This window comes from Aquarana catesbeiana, linkage group LG05 (assembly GCF_042186555.1).
Source record: "Aquarana catesbeiana isolate 2022-GZ linkage group LG05, ASM4218655v1, whole genome shotgun sequence".
Taxonomy (NCBI): domain Eukaryota; kingdom Metazoa; phylum Chordata; class Amphibia; order Anura; family Ranidae; genus Aquarana; species Aquarana catesbeiana.
Window position 1 is genome coordinate 236,498,907 of NC_133328.1, and position 20,834 is coordinate 236,519,740.

Sequence of the window (20,834 nt, forward strand, 5' to 3'; positions counted from 1 at the left end):
AGGCTGAACACATTTCTTACAGTGTATGTGGTTTTTATTCGGTAAAGTACATTGTGCCCTTCACTGGTAAAAGCAATCAAAGGGCCGGATAAAAGCAAGCAAAGGGCCACATCTGGTCCACGGGCCGCAGTTTGAAGACTACTGTCCTAGTAATATGGTCAGCTTTAGCTTTGATGTCATACTTTGATGTCGTAAGACTTCACTTACGACTTCAAAGCTGCATGTCACTTCAGGTGCGACTTGGCTGACATCTGTACGCTTGCATGAACAGATGTCTATGTAAGTCGCACCTGAAATCGGCAAAAGTAGTGCAGCCGATTGTGACCGAGGGCTTAGTAAAAAAAAAAAAGTATAAGTAATACGTGAAACAGGGTCTATTTATCAATGTTTTCACACAAAATTCACCCAGCTTTTATCAAAGATTCGCTCATTTTTCTTATACAATTCCATTAAAAAATATGTGAATCTTGGGTGAAAGTGTTGTGACTCTTGGGTGAAAAAAAAAAACATAAATAAACTCCAAGTATCCTGTATCTATTTTTATAGAAGCGACTTTTTTTGTTGTCCTTTAGATACAACAACACCATTTAGTAATATAAGATAAACAATAATCTTTACCAATAAGTAGGTGGTTACAGCATATTATAATATAAACAGATGTAACAGAGTGTTATTGAGGCCTATTTACCTGGAGGTGAATATCTTGCCTACTTCCTGCAGCCGCTCGCTCGTTGGAAGTGAAGTACACAGATCGTTGACTGTAACAGTTCCTGGTTCCCATAGCAACTCCCAACACACACACACACACACACAACACACACACACACATGGCTCTGGGGCAGCCAGTGACGTTTGGAATGCTGCTATGAAGCTACACGACTGCAAACAGTCTGCTGCACTGGGGAATGGCAGCCATTTTTCTGACTACCAATAGCAATTTCTACAGAGGAATGACATTTTTAGCAAATGCAGAGGTTTCTGGGTTTCCTAGCTTTGTGGCTGAATGGAGTAAATCTGTCTATACATGCTTACTATTACTGAATGTAGGGCAGTCCTTACAAGTCCCCATGTTTTCCCCCTAAAAAACAAACAAAACCCACCCACCACGCATGTTACAATCTGATCGTACAATCTTTACACATACCTCCCAACTGTCCCTGATTTGGAGAAATGTCCCTCTGTCCCTCATTCCTCCTCATTTGTCTGTCATTTTGGTCTGATCTATATAGATGTATATAAAATGCACTTTTTATCTTTCCAAAAGTGTTTTCCAGCCCTAAACCTTTCATCTGATTTTTAAATTGCTGCATTTGTAAATTCCAAAAGCCAATATAAAGGAATAGTAGTGGTAAAAAAAAGCACTTGTGGGTTTAACCTTGTTTTTTTGTACAATTCTCCTTTAAGGGGGCGTGACATGGGGTGTGTCCTGTGGCCTGAATACTGTTGCTGATAGGTGTCCCTCATTCCTATCTCAAAAAGTGGGGAGATATGCGCATCTAGTGTGAACCGAGCCTAAATAGCACTGACCTGTGTAAACAAATAGTGCTACATTACATCTACAGTATGTGAAAATAATCATAAACATAAAGTGTTAATAAATGCAAACAAAAATGTAGTCTACAGTGAGCATAAAAGTTCAATTCTTATAATCTTCCACAACAAAAGTGCCAGCGTGCTGTGCAATAGATTTTAGTATCAAAATCTTCTACAATAAGGGCTGATTTACACTGCTGTGATGCGGGAACCCTGCAAATCCACTGCAGGTTCCCGCATCGCATGTCTCCCGGCGCCAGTTCACACTGCTCTATGCAGACTACTGGAAGTGTCAATTAAAAGTTAATGACACCCTAAAATCAGTTCTCATATCGCAGTGCGATCTGCAAATTCGGACAGGAATCGGATTGCATGGGTGTGAACAACCATGTGATCCGATTCTGCTGCGGACCAAAAAAAGGGTCTTGTGTGAGTTTGGTCCGAATGGGATGCGAATTTAGCCATACTATCTGTATCGCTGAAATTGCATCGCACAGGGATCACGTGATTTGCACTGCAGTGCGGAGCGAATCACATGCAATGTCAGACATCGCACCAGTGGAAACCAGCCCTAAGTGCAAAATTCAACTCCACAGACCTAAAAAAAAAGTGCCAACGTGCTGTGCAAATGAAAGTGCTATCCAACATGATACGAAAAGTGCTGCAGTGCTGGAATCAAGCTGGAAAACTCACCAGATAGCCATGACCACCTGTTACAGATGAGTCATGGAAGGCATATTTTAGGGCGTTTATACATCTGTTTTAACCAATTGCTGACTGCCCCACATACATTTACTGTGGGGTGGCGGCACCTGTGCGCAGAATCACGTACAGGCAGGGGCGTTGCTAGGGGGTGGCTATTGGGGCTATAGCCCCAAATCTGGGGCCCATAGCCCCGAGTCTCTTGCCGCAGGGTCCCTGCCTAACCAGTGGGTCGTGGCTGCTGCAGCAGGTGAGCTGGCTGCATGAGAGAGGCGGAGGAGAGGAGAGAAGCGAGTGGGGGGGCGAGCAGAGAATACATCATTCTCCGCCCGCTCCACAGCATCGTTCTTCACAGCCGGGCCTCTTCAATTTGGGAGTGAGGTGCAGCGAGCAGCAGAGAGATGACATCATCTCTCACTGCTCGCCACACATCAGCGCTCTTCTGCCCTCACAGCACGGTGGAGTGCAGGTCACGTGCTTCCTGTCATCGGTGGAGCTCCACTTTGCAGCCAGACCCCCTTGCTGCAATGTCAGAGGTGCGGTGGGGAGCAGCAAGATGACATCATCTCTCACTGCCCGTCCTGCTCTCACTAAATGGACCAGTGCTGCCAGCCTGCCACCAATGCAGCGTCAATGCACATTTGGTGGCACTGGCTGGCATGGGAAGTGACAATCTACTTCAGTTGGCAAGTGACAACCCACATCTGGTGGCCAGTGACATGGCAAGTGTCAATCTGAAAATGGTGGCAGGAGATGTGGCAATATGCAAATGGTGCCAGGAGATGTGGCATGTGACAATCTGCAAATGGTGGCAGGTGACGTAGCAAGTGACAATCTGCAAATGGTGGAAGGAGACGTGGAAAGTGACAATCTGCAAATGGTGCCAGGAGACATGGCAATCTGCAAATGGTGGCAGGTGACGTGGCAAGTGACAATCCACATCTGCTGCCAGGTGAAAGTGGCAAGTGACAATCCACATCTGGTGGCAGGCGACATGGCAAGTGACAATCCACATCTGGTGGCAGGTGACGGTGGCAAGTAACACACTGCATCTGGTGGCAGGAGATGTGGCAAGTGACACGCCCAGGGCTCCCACTGATTCTGCATTATGGTGAGGTGAACCACTTCATTATATATTGGAATGTAATAATAGAAATAATGCACTTCAATCACCCTGACACCATATCAACCATGGTGCCCCGATGATTGAAGCACCAACACCAGCCATCACCCACAAAAAATCGCTTAGCACCGGTCCCCCCCCCACGCGGGCATGCAAAAAGGTTGGTGACCGCTTCGATGGGCTCTAGCCCCAGATCTTTTGCAGACCTAGCAACGCCCCTGCATACAGGTATGTAATCCTGTACATTTCCGGGTCTGGGACACGCATGCACAGCATAGGGGGGTCGTAGGTGGCGTGTGTGCACGTCCCAGACCTGGAAGTGCAGGATTATGTACCTGTATGTGATACTGCGCACAAGAGCCGCCGCCCCACAGTAAATGTACACAATTGGACACAGGGCGAGTCAATCAGCGGGTCTGGCAGACCTAATGTCTGCTGGGACCCATCAATCGTTCCCCGTGAGGCTGAACGGCAGTCTGCCTAGGTAAAAACAAGGCAGATCACCGTTCTGCTAGTAGAGAAGATAGAGATCCTGTGTTTCTGCTAAGCAGTAACACCGATCTCTGTCTTCCCACAGTTAAAGCACCCCCCAAACAGTTAAAGCACTCCCTAGGGACACATTTAACCCTTTAATCGCCCCTGATATTAACCCCTTCCCCTTCACTGTATTAGTGTTACTGGTCCCCAAAAAAGTGTCAAAAGTGTTACTTAGTTGTCTGCCGCAATTTTGCAGTCCCGCTATAAGTCGCTGATCGCCACCATTACTAGTAAAAAAATTTAAAAAATAAAAATTCCATAAAATTTCCCATAGTTTGTAGATTCTATAACGTTTGCACAAACCAGATACGCTTATTAGGATTTTTTTACCAAAAACATGTAGCAGAATATATATTGGCCTAAATTGATGAAGAAATTCGATTTTTTTTAGGTAGCACCCTCTATTGTGCTAGAAGTAGTATGGCTAGAGTTTTGTGAGAGTAGGTAAATTTCCAGGCTTGGATGTGTTTTGATCTGGGTTGGGTGTAACTCAGAGCAGAGCTGGTGACCACAGACAGCATCACCAAGATCTCCCACTTCTTTCTAGAATATTCTAGTATCTTCTGGAAAGGAAGGGGGAGAGGAAAGTGGAGCTGCCTGGGGTATTCTGAGGAGCCCTGACCAATCCCCAACTTGGATTGGCAGGGGGCAGGCCTCCTTTTTTTGGAAAATTATTTTTATTCACAGTTTTCAATACAAGAACAACAATAACATACACCCACAACCCCCCCCCCATTGTGCAATATTCAAGTATAACAGACATTAAAACATAAATCACATGCTTTTCCGGCCTACTCGAGTCATTCTAAGCATACATGCTTATATGAAATCTAAGGCAATGACTACAACCATCTGAAATCGATAAGCCCCATCTCGTTTCCTCCATTAGTGCATGATCCCTTCCATATAACATGTAACCCATCATTTACACAGTAACTCACACAGTATCATCAGAAGAAAGCCAGCTCTGCCATATCTTCTCAAATTTTTTTGGGCACCCTCTACTTAAGTAAGTGGCTTTATATAGGGGTAACGCCTTATTTACCAGGCCTTTCCAGAAAGCTAAGGATGGGGCCTCAGGTTTTTTCCAGCATAAAAGGATGGCTTTGCGTGCATAAAACAGGGCGAGAGAAAGCATAGTTCTTTGTGCCCTAAGTGGTGCTACCTCCTCCACCAGGCCCAGGATACATACCGATATTGTCATGGGGACAGGTAGCAAAACCAACCCTTGAATGACCCCCGTAACCCCCATCCAGAATACCTGTATTAATGGACACTGCCAGAATATATGATCGAAATCTGCCCCTGCCGCGGTACAGCGCCAGCAGGAGGCATCATCCAAACCATAGATGCTGGCCAATCTCGCTGGTGTATAATATATCCTGTGGAGTATCTTGAATTGTATGTACCTGTCACAGGCTGATACCAGGACCTGAAAGGGGTGGTTCCACATATTGTCCCAGGCATCCCCTTGAAAGTTAGGGACTAATGAGCTCCATTTCTCTTTACATTTACTAAGTGCCGGAGGCCTTTCGGCAAACCACTCTTTATATGTTTCTGAGAGCGTTCCCCGTACAGACTCATCACAGAGCAACTGCTCTAAAGGTGAGGAATGAAGTATCACCGCGTCTGTGTCAAACTATGCAACAAACGCATGCCTTAGCTGTAAGTAGCAAAAAAGATACCAATTTGGTAGATCATGTCTATCCTTCAGTTGATTAAAGGAGAGCAACTTCCCCTCCTCTATTATGTTCTTTAATTGTTTGATGCCAACTCTGGCCCATATTACTGGATCTGGAATTTCGCTGAAATGGGATAGCCTGGGATTAAGCCATAACGGTGTGTCCGGTGACCATGCTGCCGCATCAGACTGCATGAGCACCCCTGGCTTATCCCACGCATGAATTGTAACGCGCATGGAACCAGTCAGCGGCGCCGCTACCCGTGGCCCTCTGTACACTAAATAGGAAAGACTCTCATAAGATCCCATTAAAGCTGCCTCTAGTACTGTCGCCGCATCTCCACTGTCTCTTGCTAACCAACGTCTGGCAAATACCATCTGCCCCGCAATAAAATACTTGAACAGGTCAGGAAGTGCTAGTCCTCCCTGTCCATATGGTTCCTGTAATGTACGTAGGCCCACTCTGGGATGCCCGGAACCCCACAGAAATGAACTAAACAAGCTGTTTACGCGCTGAAAGAAAGAACAGGGAACCCAAATGGGGGTATTACGTAAAAAATAGAGGAACACTGGTAGTATCTTCATTTTAAGCAGGTTCACCCTACCAATTAGGGAGAGTGGTAGGTGTTTCCAGGCCTCAAGTTGTGTTTTAGTCTTCGTGAGCAGTGGCATTAAGTTAAGTGTCAAGTAATCTGTAACTTTAGGGGACACACAGAAACCCAAATATTTTATTTCGTGGACCCAGGCGATAGGCACCAAGTTTGATGCCCGCGCCTGTGCTCCATCATCAATAGCCATGATACTGGACTTCTCCCAATTCACCCGTAGACCTGAAAAATTTGCAAATATGTTTAGTATCTCAAATGCTGCCTCTAAGGATGGTCCTGGGTCCTCTAGGAAAAGGAGCATATCATCTGCGTATAGGGCCGTGCATTCTCTAATGCCGCCCACCTGAAGGGCTTTAACTTCTGTGGATGCTCTTAGAGCAATAGCTATCGGTTCTATGGCCAGAGCAAACAGAGCTGGGGAAAATGGGCAGCCTTGCCGCGTTCCTCTCCCCACCGAAAACTGTGCTGAGACCTGAGTGCCTATCTTTATTGTTGCCTTGGGTGAGCTATAGAGGAGCGAAATCCAAGTAAGGAATACTTCTCCAAACCCCACATGCCTTAACACAGTGGACATGTAATGCCAGTCCACTGAATCGAAGGCTTTAGCCATGTCCAAGGACACAATCACCCTGGCTCCGGGGTTAGTATGATCAATCTGTAGGTGCGCAAACAGCCTGCGGAGATTCGTATCAGTGGACTTCTTGGGTATGAACCCAGTTTGGTCTATGTCTACCCAGGCCTGTACTGGCCATAGGGACTACCAGGAGATTCCTGGTGGGCTGATGGCTCAGTGGGCCAGTCAGGTGCAGTCCTGGAGCCGCTCCTCTCTGACAGTGAGTGATCGCAATTTCACTCCTGTCAGGAGGAGAAGCTTCCTTCCATTAGGCATTATGCTCCCTCCAGCCTGCAGGGGGAGATAGACCAACGGCAGACTTTCTTCCTCTCTCCCCTATCACTTGTTATCACATGACTGGAGAGAGGAATGAGAAGCTGTCTTCAAAACGGTAAGTACATGTGGGAGGGGGAGGAGAGGGAGGACACTGATGTGAAGGGCTGCTGATGGGGGCTCTCTGATGGGGACTGTGATGTGAAGGGAGCTGCTGGTGGGGACTCTGATGTGAAGTGGGCTGCTGGTGGGGACTGCTATGTGAAGTGGGCTGCTGGTGGGGACTCTGATGTGAAGGGAGCTGCTGGTAGGGACTCTGATGTGAAGTGAGCTGCTGGTGGAGACTCTTATGTGAAGTGGGCTGCTGGTGGGGACTCTCTGTGAAGGGAGCTGCTGATTGGGACACTCTGATGTAAGGGGGACGCTGTTGGGGACACTCTGATGTAAGGGAGATGCTGTTGGGGACACTGTAATGTAAGGGGGACGCTGTTGGGGACACTCTGATGTAAGGGGGACGCTGTTGGGGACACTCTGATGTAAGGGGGATGCTGTTGGGGACACTCTGATGTAAGGGGGACGCTGTTGGGGACACTCTGATGTAAGGGGGACACTGTTGGGGACACTCTGATGTAAGGGGGACGCTGTTGGGGACACTCTGATGTAAGGGGGATGCTGTTGGGGACACTCTGATGTAAGGGGGATGCTGTTGGGGACACTCTGATGTAAGGGGGGCGCTGTTGGGGACACTCTGATGTAAGGGGGGCGCTGTTGGGGACACTCAAAATTAAAGTGGGCCAGTCATGAGGAAGTCCAGGGCCAAATTTTTGTCCCAGTCCAGCCCTGTGTCTACCAGTGTAGTTATTACCTTCGATAATCTCGTGGCCAATATTTTAGTAATAATTTTAAGATCCTGATTGAGGAGAGCTATAGGTCTGTATGAGGAGCAGCTCAGGGGGTCCTTGCCCGGTTTCGGCAGCAGGACCACCTGAGCTTCCAGGAGGGGGTCCAGCATTGTGCTATGTTCTAAGCATAAATTAAATAATGTCTTAAGTCTAGGCACAAGAGTCTCGAGGTGTGGCCTGTACCATTCAACGCAAAAACTATCTGGCCCTGGTGATTTGTGTGGTGGGAAAGATCTAATAGCAGTTTCTATTTCCTTTTTGGTGATCTCTACTTCAAGACTATTTTGATCTGACTCTGACAGTTTTGGTATTGATATGGAAGTAAGCAGTGATTCAAGATCCTGTTTATTATATGTCTGGATGGGCGAGTAGAGAGTACTGTAATAGTCTACAAAGATATCAAGAATATCACATGGGTCCGTCACTAAGGCACCTTGAGAGTTACTGACACAAGGTATACTGGTCTGAACTCGCTGCTCCGCAACCAGCATAGCTAAAAATTTCCCATTTTTATCTCCCTGTTCAAAGAGGGACTCAGCCCTCCTCGCCCAGGAAGTGTGGGTTAATTCTGTAAAATGCAACGTCAGAAGACGGCGGGCCTCAAGCAATGCAGCATATGTAACTTCTGACTGGTCAGCCTCATGGGCCGCCTCACACCCTCTCTCTTTATCCTGTAGTTCTTGGGATTTGAGGTTAAATTGTTTACGTGCCTGTTTGATTGCTGAGATGTACTGACCTCTCATACACGCCTTAAAGGCGACATACCACCGGCAGTGGGGCTGACTGTAAATTCTCCTCCCAATAACTGGTAAAAGTTGGTGCCACTTGGGAAGAAACTGATTCTACTTCCAACAAACCCGGGTTTAATCGCCATGCACCCCCTCTAATCTGCAAGGGTATACCAATATGAACCCGTAGGGGGGTATGATCTGACAGGCCCCCGGCAATGTAATTAGCTCCCCTCACCAACTGCAACATGGGGGCATTGGCAAACGCTAGATCAATCCTAGATGAGGATTTATGTGTTTTAGATAAATGTGAGTAACTTTTTGTGGTGGGATTTTTCCACCTCCATAACTCTGTGAGAGCAGCCGTCTCCGCCCATGCTGCTAATTCTACCGACGCCCCTCTCCTAGAGTTAGAGGAGTCCAGATCAGCGTTTAATATAGCGTTAATGTCGCCTGCCACAATGAGAGGCAAGTGCATGAAGGGAGTCGGGGGCAGGCCTCCTTAAATACCCAGGGTCAGCCCAGCTAGGAAGGAGGTGTTCGGGAGGAAGCTGGAGATGGGGTACTAGGCTGTGGTGGCCTTTGATGCAGCTCCTAGTTTGGGGGGGGGAGGTGACCTTAGGCCTAGGCTCGGGTGCGGACAGGACTTTCTAAGAACATGTGGAGGTGTCCTGGACAGGAGGCACAGGAGGAGCAAGAGAGGACAGTAGGGGAGAACACTGTCAGGCAAGTCTCCAGGGAGGAGCAACACAGCCAAGAGGGCTGGTAACACAGTCAGGAGAGGGCGGGGGCGACACGCCTGAGAGGACTGGGAGATTGCAGTCTTGGATGGATGCAGAGCCAGTGCAGTGGACTGTGGTGGCATGGGCAGTGGAGAGGGGCAGCTGCAGCCAGGAGGGCTGGCAGGCCCTGAAGATGTGGTACTGAGCTCAGTAGCCACGTGGACAGCTAGCACCAGGACCACCTACTTACTTTTTGCTACACTAAAGGGGCCCGTGGTTCCTGTCTATAAAGGGCATTTGCTGAGGCCTGGCTGAGCCAGTGTCAGGTCTAAATCTCAGTACTAGCTGGTCCTGGAAGAACAAGCAAGTGATGTGCTGGAGATGTTAAGAAGATATAGTCTGCAAGCAAGTGTTGTGCTGGAGCTGAAGTGTGGAGTTGTATATACTGGAGGTATATATAGTTGGTCCCATACATTTTTCTGCCATCAGTTGGGTATCTCATGATTATCCCATCCCTATCCAAGTTAAATTCCCTTAATAAAAATACAAACAAAGTTCAAGGACTGGTTTTCTGCCTGAGGGTGAATGAGAACTGTGCGCCTGGCCGGGCAGGGTGTCGGACGGACCACAGTACTCAGCAGCTCCTACGGGGGTATCGCTACACTTACATTTTTTTAATGGATATGTTTAAGGCTGCTTTCACACTGGGGTGGCGGGTCCGTTAGTGGTAAAACGCCGCTAGTTTTACTGGTACTGTTGTTTTAGTGGTGCTTTTCGGCTGCTTTTAACCACCGCTAGCGGCTGAAGAAGGGGTTAATGGTGCCCGTGTTTCGGCACTTCTGAAGCACTTTTCAGGTGCTTCAGGAGCACTGCCTATTCATTCCAATGGGCAGGGGCAGTGTAGGAGCGCTGTATACATACCCCCCCCCCAAAGATGCGGCTTGCAGGACTTTTTTTCCTTTCCCGCAAATGCACCACCCCAGTGGGAAAGCACTCAGGCTTTCACACTGGGGAGGCATAAAAGGGCAGTTTTCAGACGCTTTACGGGCACTATTTTTAGCGCTAAACGCCTGAAAACTGCCTCAGTGTGAACGTAGCCTAATAGCAGAAAGTAAAAAAAAATTTTTTTTTTTTTTTAAATTGTCTGTCTTTTTTTTTTTTTTATAGCGCAGAAATAAAAAAACACAGAGGTGATCAAATACCACCAAAAGAAAGCTCTATTTGTGAGAAAAAAGGACATCAATTTTACTTGGGTACAGCGTCACACAACTGCGCAATTGTCAGTTAAAGTAACACGTGCCGTATCACAAAAAATGGCCTGGTCATGAAGGGGGGTAAACTTTCTGGAGCTAAAGTGGTTAACCTGCTATTCATTTATCCAAAGTGCTGGCGATTTTTAATCCAAAAGTTGATTGTACAAAGATTGTACAGTCAGATTGCAATGTAGGTAATGATCAAGGCTGGACCAATCTTTGTAACGCAATATGCAGAGAGAAGAAAGATGGGCTTTAACTCACAGCCATTGCAAATATACGTTCATGCTGGCAAAAGAGTCAATCACAGCGGTTCCATCATACAGAAGGCACAACACTTCCCGGGTGTTAAGTCCCACGTAAGGGGTTGGTTCACCTTTAACAAGCTGCCTATGCAAATAAGGGGCATCTGTAGATGAAAACAAGCTTTGACCAAAATTGAATAATGCTCTTGCTATAGGTGTAGGCCATTTACATGCTGTCACGCTTACCACTAATGCAGGTGGTCAGACACTATAGCTGGCTTCTGTGTTCTTCACCAATAGCAGCCCCCTTTCCCATAAGGCAAGCAGGTCTACCAGTACTCAGTTGCCACCAGGGCAGGGGCGAACTGAGCAAAGCAAAGAGGTACTTGTGGTTGGCAGACAGGCAGAGGGGTTCAATGACAGTCCAGGTACAAGGCAAGCAAGGTGTCAGGAGCCAGGGAGCGTCTCCGCTCGCCGGGCTACGGTGCGCATGCGCACGGGACGAGCGCTTCGCCGCACACCCGTCCGCGGCCTGATGGTGCGGCGCGCGCGGGTGCACGGCGGTCCCCGTGTGCGCGCCGTAGCCCGTGCGGGTGCCCGGTAGCGCGTCACACTGACGCGCTCGCCGGGCAGGGGGGCTATATCTGACAGCTCCAGCACCCAGTCGGGTTGCTGGTTTGTCGTCAGCTCTCCCCTGTTCTCTGAGCCTGTGTTCCCTAAGTACCTTGCCTGATCTGTGTACCAAACCTCTGCTGCCTGATTAACCACTACTCTCCCGGATTGTCCCTAAGTACCTTTGCCTGATCTGTGTACCAAACCTCTGCTGCCTGATTAACCACTACTCTCCCGGATTGTCCCTAAGTACCTTTGCCTGATCTGTGTACCAAACCTCTGCTGACTGTTAACCACTACTCTCCCGGATTGTCCCTTGTACTTCTGCCTGATCTGTGTACCGAACCCTGGCTTGTTTAACCACTACTCTGCTGGACAATCCTATCAATAACCTGCCTGATCTGTGTACCAAACCCCTGGCCTGTTTAACCACTACTCTGCTGGACTATCCTGATTATACCTGCCAGATCTGTGCACCGAATCCTGGTCTGCTTAACCACCGCGCTGCTGGGTCTCGTGACACCCTGATTATTACCTGCCTGTTCCCTAACCTCTGCTTGTGTTTTCAGCCCTGCTCCCTGCGGATCCCAGGACACCCGCTTCCAGCTTCTGAACCTACTATCCGTCCGGAAGCCCGTGCCTCCGCGTGCCCTCAGCCTCCTGTACCCATTTCGGGGGTCTGGGTGCGCGTGGTCGTAAGGGCGAGCCGCTCTCGGCATCTCGGCCTCGGTGAGTACGTGTTCGTGACACAAGGTTCAGAATAGTTGGGATCATTCCATAGTCAAAAGGCAGACAGAGTTCAAAGAATAGTTAATATCCGATCTGAGGTCGTCAACGAGGGAATCCAATCTAGCAGAGCAGGGCAGACAAACATAGAGACTGAAACAAGTATTAATTACACATGCATGAAACTGCAGGCTTGTCTGGCTTGAATCAGGTTTGGTCTACACCCAGAGACTGACTACATTAATCACCTCGCAGGTGGACAAATGGGGTTGCATCATAGTCAAAACCAGAATACTGTAATGAGACAAGCAGCCTGTCAAAGAACAGGAGCATTTACATGCTCCTGACACATACCTCATGATTCCTGACCTGAAAACTCTCAGTACATTGCTAGGACACTAGTAAGCAAGGCCTAGCTATGACTGTTCATCTTCACCATCACAGGAGCTTTTTTCCTCTGATTCAAATTTGTGCGCTTTCTCTCCCTGATGCTGTAGCTCTAAACTCAGAGTCTGAGAGCTCACTCCTGTGATGGTGAAAAAGAGCAGTCATAGCTAGGCCTCGCTTAGCAACATCCTAACAACCTCCTGGGAGCTTGCAGGTCAGTAGTGTTGGGCAAACAGTTAGGACCGACGATGAGTTTGGGCCAAGCACTGGTTGTTCAGCCCATTCGTCTAACACTTGAATTTGAAGAGTGTTCGCCCCACCAAATGCCCTGCAATGCACTGAGAGCTGCACAGTGCATTCTACGCCATGATTGGGCAAAGCGTTATAAGTGTAAGCTGGTTGTTAAGTAAGGGGGCCAGGAAGCCGGCTTTGGCATCCTTAACAACCGATGAGTCATCAGTTGTCAATAGGCTTCCCCGCACAGCTGAATAAAAATAAATAAATTGGCTGTTAAAAAAAAACAGCCCCCAGATCCTGCACCCCCCCCCCACACTCGTGTGAATGAGTATCGGGTACATACCCCTACCCATTGACCAAAAAAGTGTCAAAAAGTAATAAAAACACACACACAGTTTTTGACAATTTCTTTATTAAAAAAATAATAGTGCCCCCTGATATAAATCCATCCTGCTGCGGGCTCCGCCGCTTGACAGTTCCTATATAGGTAAGGGGCGAGGCCACCTGGCTATGTCACCTGGTGGCACTGCCCTTTTTGACATCACAGATCGGTGCATGCCGGGTCAGTGATGTCAGAAGGGGGCGGTACCACAGGTGACGTAGCCAGGTGGCTCTGCCTCTTACCTATATAATATATACCTGTCAAACGACGGAGCCTGCAGTATGCAGCCATCCCACATGTTGGCGGGAGCGTTTTTTTATTTTTTGGATGCAGTGGGTGGCGTGATTGAAGATGGCGTTACATTAGGGGGACACTATTTATTTTTATTTTTTATTAATAAAGGAATTGTCAAAAATTGTGTGTGTGTTTTGATTACTTTTTGACACATTTTTGGTGAATAGGTAGGGGTGCTATGTACACGATACTCATTCACATGTGGCCTGGTATGGTTCAGGAGGGGAGGGGGGGGCGCTCGCTGACCTACCAGGCTGCATGCCCATATAAGGGTCTGGTATGGATTTTGGGAGGGACCCCACGCCGTTTGTTTTTTACATTTTTTTCAATAGCCAGGTGCTGGCATTTTTGTTGCAGCATGTAACATTTTTTTACACTTTTTTGGGAACCAGTGACATTATTACAGTGATCAGTGCTAAAAATATGCACTGACACTGTACTAATGACACTGGCAGGGAAGGGGTTAATATCAGGGGCGATCAAAGGGTTAACTGTGTTCCCTCAGTGTGTTTACTAACTGTATGGGGGATAGGTGTCAGGGCTGGCTCAGCCCTTCCTTCTCTGAGCTGCTTGCTCAGCTGTCGGTTAATTGCCAGCTCTTATCTCTCTCCACAGTTAACCAGCTGTTGTGGATCTGCTTGTCAGTCCCGCCTACTTAAAGATCTCCAGCTCACTTCATTCCTGCCTTCGCCTTGGTCACATCACAAGAAACCATCTCCTGTGTTCCTGTTTAAGGACTGGCTTTGCTGACATCCCTTCTGGCTCCTTATCCTGCCTGCTGTTCCTCTACTTGGATCCCTGACTTCTGGCCTGGTTGATTACCCGATCTGGTTACTGAACTCTGGCTTGGCTGATTACCCGATCTGGTTACTGAACTCTGGCTTGGCTGACTACCCGATCTGGTTACTGGACTCTGGCTAAGCTTTGACTACGCTTAATCTATTTACCTTTTTTTTTTTTTATTAATAAACAAGTGTGATTTTACTGTACTTCTGTCTCGATCTGGTTCATGGTTTCTGACAGTAGGCGAAGGCCATGAATTCAGAAGATACAGTCAATCCACTTGTTGGTGATATTTTTTCCAGATTGGATGAGCAAGATCACCGCATGGATCAGTTTGCCATGGTGTACAAATGCTCCTGAGTCGCACGGCTCACCTGGAATCCCCCACTGTGGCTGCTCCGGTACAACCTGAGTTGCAGGCCGTCCCTGATGCGGTGCAGGCACCCGCCTTGAGTATTACCTCTATAAGAGGTATGTCTGGTTCTGCCCCGCTTCCCTAGCGATTTGAGGGCAATCCAGTCTAATGCATAGGGTTTCTCAACCAAGTTGAGATATACTTTGAGATGCTGCCCCAGGCATTTCCCACGGACAGAAGCAAAGTAGGGTTTGTGATATATTTGCTTTCTGAGAAAGCCTTGGCCTGGACTAACCCTCTATGGGAGACGCAAATACCTGTTGTCTTGAGTTATCCTGAGTTTGTGGTCTCCTTTAAAAAGGTATTTGACGTTCCCGCACGCTCCGCTTCTGCTGCCAAGTGCCTCATGTCCATCAAACAGTACGAGAACTGTTGCCAACTACGCCATTGAGTTCCGTACTCTGGCAGCAGAGGTTGTTTGGAACAATGAGGCCCTCCTTGCTGCTTTTTCTCATGGTCTCTCGGATTCCATCAAGGATGAGATAGCAGCCCGAGATATACCCACTGAGCTGGAGAGCTTGATCTCATTTGCCATCCTCATTGACACCAGACTCAGAAAAAGACTTTCTTTAAAAGAGCGCTTGAGGAAGCCTCCTGTACGTTTGCCTCCAAGCTTTACAGTCCCACCCGTGCCTTCCTCACCTCCCATGCCTCCTGCTACTGAGTTGGTCAGTGAAGCTGAACCCATGCACTTGGGCTTCACGCGTCTCTCTGCGGATGAGAGAGCCTTTAGGAGGAGGGAGAGATTGTGCCATTATTGTGGCCAGGCAGGTCACTTTTTGAAGTCTTTTCCTACCCATCCTGGGAACACCCGAACCTTGATGTCCTGTCATGGACAGACCTTAGGTGGTGTTGTGTCGTCCCCAGTTATCCAAAAGGATAAGCCCCTGGTTTCGGTCACCCTTTCTTGGGCTAATCGAGATACAGGCTCTAATCGACTCTGGGGCTTGAGGCCAGTTCATTGATGCTGCCTTTGTATCAAAGCACTCGATTCCACTGCAGCTGCGTGACACTCCACTTGCCATTGAGGCTCTTGACGGGAGACCTCTACAGCCTGCCCATGTGACTCATGAGATGGTTCCGTTTTTCCATGGCGGTAGGGGCTCTTCACCATGAGATAATCCAATTCCCAGTGATTACCTCTCCTAAGTTTCCGCTGGTTATTGGTTATCCTTGGTTACAGAGGCACAACCCCTCTTTTGATTGGCTCCATGCTGAGGTTTTCTCCTGGTCACCACAATGCAGTAAAACATGTTTCCGGAAGGTAGCCAAGGTCCTGTGTACCTCTTCACTCTCCTCCCTGCCAGAGGAGTACCGTGATTTTAGCGATGTCTTTGACAAAGGTCAAGCCGGTAGTTTGCCTCCACACCGGCCGTATGATTGCGCAATTGACCTTCAACCTGGTGCCACTCCCCTTCGTGGCCGGGTTTACCCTTTGTCGGTCTTGGAGGATAAAGTCATGGAGGAGTATGTTGAAGACGCACTTTCTCAGGGTTTCATCCGCAAATCCTCGTCTCCTGCTGGTGCTGGTTTCTTCTTTGTGACGAAGAGGAGTGGTGAACTGTGACACAGCTTGTATTGATTATAGGGGTCTCAATCGTTTCACAATTAAGAATGCCTACCCGATGCCGTTGATTACAGAGTTATTTGACCACCTCAAGGGAGCAATAGTTTTCACTAAGCTTGATCTGACAGGGGCTTACAATCTTAAGGAGGCGACAAGTGGAAAACTGCGCTTAATACCAGAACAGGCCATTATGAGTATCTCGTAGTGCTTTTCGGCCTTTGTAACGCCCTGGCAGTTTTCCAGGAATTTATTAACGATGTCCTCTGAGATTTGTTGCAGGTATGTGTGGTGGTTTATCTAGATGATATCTTCTCATCTCTGTTCAAGTCCCTGACTGATATGACCAGAGAGAACGGTAACCCACAGAGTTGGTCTCCGGAGTCCATTAAGGCCTTTGAAAGTCTCAAGGTTGCCTTTGTTTCTGCTCCTGTGTTGGCACATCCTAAACCTACGTTACCTTTTATCCTTGAGGTTGATGCTTCTGAGACTGGTGTTGGCACCCTTCTGTCTCAACGTCCTACCTCTGAGAGTGCTATGCATCTTTGTGGCTAATTTTCCAAGAAATTGTCACCTGCCGAGTGCAATTACGAGATTGGTGACAGAGAGCTGTTGGCAATCATTTGAGCCCTGAAAGAATGGAGACATCTCCTCGAAGGTACCACTGTGCCGGTTCTCATTCTTATTGACCATAAGGATCTCACATTTCTGTCTGAGGCTAAGCACCTCTCTCCCAGAAGGGCGCGATGGGCTCTTTTCTTGTCAAGTTTCAATTACATTGTCTCATTCTTACTCAGTAATAAGAATGTAAGGGCTGACGTATTTCACGACAATTTTCCTCCACTTCCAAGTTGGAGTCGGTTCCGGTTCTTATGATTCTTCCTGATCGTATTCTAGCTACAGTTCGCACCAGTCTTACTTCTCCTTTGGGTGACAAAATTCTTGCTGCTCAGGTCGATGCTCCTCCTGAGAAACCTTGTGACCGCTGCTTTGTCCCAGAGTGTCTCCGTACTGCCGTGCTCCAGACTTACCATTCTCTCAAGGCAGCTGGCCACCCTGGTAAGAATCAACTCGTTTGGGCCATTTCTCAACAATTCTGGTGGCCTAGTCTACGTGCTGATATAACTGCCTTTGTAGCTGCCTGTTCCGTGTGTTCTCAGAGTAAGACTCCACAACACCTTCCAGTGGGCCTCTTGCAACCCATACCCAATGGAGAGAGGCCCTGGACCCACCTGTCTATTGATTTTATTGTGGAGTTGCCCAAGGTAACACAGTTATCCTTATGGTGGTTGACCGGTTCTCAATGATGTGTCATTGTATTCCACTTAAGAAGTTGCCCACTTCTAAGGAACTGGCTTCCATTTTTGCTCGGGAGATCTTTCGCTTACATGGGCTACCAAAGGTGATTGTCTCGGACAGGGGTAGTCAGTTTATGTCCCGGTTCTGGCGAGCCTTTTGTACACAGCTGGGAATTCAGCTTGCTTTCTCCTCTGTGTATCACCCGCAGTCTAATGGGGCCGCAGAACAAGCCAATCAGTCCTTGGAGCAATTCCTACATTGCTATATTTCTGACCATCACAACAATGGTCAGACCTATTACCATGGGCAAAGTTTGCTCACAACAGTGCCTTGTATTCTGCTTCCCGATTGTCTCTGTTTATGGCGAATTATGGTTTCCAACCTTTCATGTTGCCTGACTCGTTTGTTCCGCAGAGTATTCCTGCACTAGAGGAGCATTTCCGTGGTCTTTATTCCACTTGGGCACAAGTCCCGGAGGCTTTGCGTTTTGCTAATGATAGGTACAGACTCCATGCTGACAGCAGACGCCTGCCTGCACCTTCCTACCAGCTTGGGGACAGGGTCTGGCTGTCATGTCGCAACCTCCGACTTCATGTTCCCTCACTGAAGTTCGCACCTCGGTTTATTGGGCCTTTTCCGTATCCTTCGCAGGATTAACCCAGTGGCTTACGCATTGGACCTTCCTCCTAGTATGCGCATCTCAAATTGGTTTCATGTCTCCTAATTGAAACCATTGGTCTGCAACCGCTTTACCACCTCGGTGCAACATCCTCACCCTATACAGGTTGAGAACCATGAGTATGAGGTACAAGCCATTGCTGACTCCCATAGGTTACATGGGCACATACAGTACCTGGTGCATTGGAAGGGGTACAGTCCGAAGGAACGCTCCTGGGTCTCATCCTCGGACGTACATGCTCCTGCCCTCCTCTGTGATTTCCATAGACGTTTTCCCCTTAAGCCCGGTGGTCCTCCAAGGGGGAGGGGTCGTTGAGGAGGAGGAGGGGTACTTTCAGGGCTGGCTCAGCCCTTCCTTCTCTGAGCTGGCCGCTCAGCTGTTGGCTAATTGCCAGCTCTCATCTCTCTCCATAGTTAACCAGCTTTTGTGGATCTGCTCGTCAGTCCCGCCTACTTAAAGATCTCCAGTTCACTTCATTCCCGCCTTCCTCTTGGTCACATCACAAGAAACTATCTCCTGTGTTCCTGTTTAAAGACTGGCCTTGCTGACATCCCTTCTGACTCCTTATCCTACTTGCTGTTCTTCTATTTGGATCCCTGACTTCTGGCCTGGCTGATTACCCGATCTGGTTACTGAACTCTGGCTTGGATGATTACCCGATCTGGTTACTGAACTCTGGCTTGGCTGACCCGATTCGGTTACTGGACTCTGGCTATGTTTTGACAAGCTTACTCTATTTACCTTTTTATTTTTATTAATAAACAAGTGTGATTTTACTGTACTTCTGTCTCGGTCTCTCCTGCATAGCAGAAAGACAGGATCTCAGTGTAATCCCCTGTCAGAACAGAGATCTGCCTTGATCCCCGTTCTGTCTCTGCGGGAAACGATTGCGGGCAGCCAGCGGACACGGAAGCTAGTACATGAACCGCTGTACCGGTACGGTGATTTGCGCAGCCGAGCCACTTTGCCACAGTATAACTGCAGCGGCTGGTCAGTAAGTGCTTAAAGGGGTGTGGCAGGGGGTGTGTCCTAGGCCTACATACTTTTGCCCCCAGTCAGAACACACTAATCAGCATTCACAGCCATTGGCTGCAAGCACTGATCAGATTCTGGTTTGCCAAAATGTTCCTTTGAAAAAAAAAATGGTCGTTAGACAGCTGTACACAGAGCTTAGTGAATGTGGAAAAGCTTCACTTTGTAAGGAATAACCAATCAGGTGCAAGGAATTTTTTTAAAAATAGCATTTTTACTTGCACATGATTGAATGATGGAAAATCAGCAGAGCTTTACCACATTCACTGGAGAGAATGATTGCAACTGCATTTGCAAACTATATAGTCTGTTTGGCTTTAGTAAATCAACACTATAGTCCTAAAGTGATTGTAAAGTCTTGGGTTTTTGCTATAAAAATAACAAACATGTTATACTTACCTGCTCTGTGCAGTGGTTTTGCACAGAGCAGCATGGATCCTCCTCTTCTCGGGTCCCTCTTCTGTGCTCCTGGCCCCTCCCTCCTGTCGAGTGCCCCCACAGCAAGCAGCTTGCTATGGGGGCACCTGAGCTGAGTCACAGCTCCCTCTGTCAATTTAGACACAGAGCTGTGAACCAGCCCCACCCCCTCTCTCTCCTGATTGGCTAACTGACTTTGATTGACAGCAGCAGGAGCCAATGGCGCAGCTACTGTGTCTCAGCCAATAAGGAGGGAGAGTCTCGGACAGACGAGACACTTATGGATAGGGATGAGCCGAACACCCCCCCGGTTCGGTTCGCACCAGAACCTGTGAACGGACCGAAACTTTGCACGAACGTTAGAACTCCATTGAAGTCTATGGGACTCGAACGTTCAAAATCAAAAGTGCTAATTTTAAAGGCTAATTTGCATGGTATTGTCCTAAAAAGGGTTTGGTGACCCGGGTCCTGCCCCAGTGGACATGTTTCAATGCAAAAAAAAGTTTTAAAAACGGCCGTTTTTTCGGGAGCAGTGATTTCAATGATGCTTAAAGTTAAAAAAAGTGAAATATTCCTTTAAATATCGTACCTAGGGGGTGTCTATAGTATGCCTGTAAAGTGGCACGTGTTTCCCGTGCTTAGAACAGTCCCTGCACAAAATGACATTTTTAAAGGAATAAAAGTCATTTAAAACTGCTTGCAGCTTTAATTGTAATGTCGGGTCCCGACAATATGAATGAAAATCAGTGAGACAAACGGCATGGGTACCCCTCCAGTCCATTACCAGGCCCTTTGGGTTTTGTATGGATATTAAGGGGAACCCCGCACCCAAATTAAAAAAAGGAAAGGCGTGGGGCCCCTAGGCCCTATATACTCTGAACAGCAGTATACAGGCGGTGCAAACAAGACAGGGACCTTAGGTTTGTTGTTAAGTAGAATCTGTTTGTAATTTTGAACTGGTACATTTTTAAAGTGTAGCTCCAGCCAAAAAATCTATTTTTAAGCTTTTTGGAAAACATAGGGAAGGGTTATCACTCCTGTGACATTTGTTTTGCTGTCTGTGCTCCTCTTCAGAAGATTTCACCTC

General features: G+C 47.8%; 1 protein-coding gene across 1 annotated transcript in view; it reads right to left on the reverse strand.

The window, feature by feature from the left end:
* Window positions 1-903, reverse strand: part of LG05H7orf57 (linkage group 05 C7orf57 homolog) — a 79,270-nt gene extending 78,367 nt beyond the window's left edge. The window contains exon 1 of the mRNA XM_073630630.1: window positions 689-903. The gene's annotated coding sequence lies outside the window, so the exon portion shown is untranslated. The remainder of the gene's footprint in view (window positions 1-688) is intronic.
* Window positions 904-20,834: the final 19,931 nt, after the last annotated feature.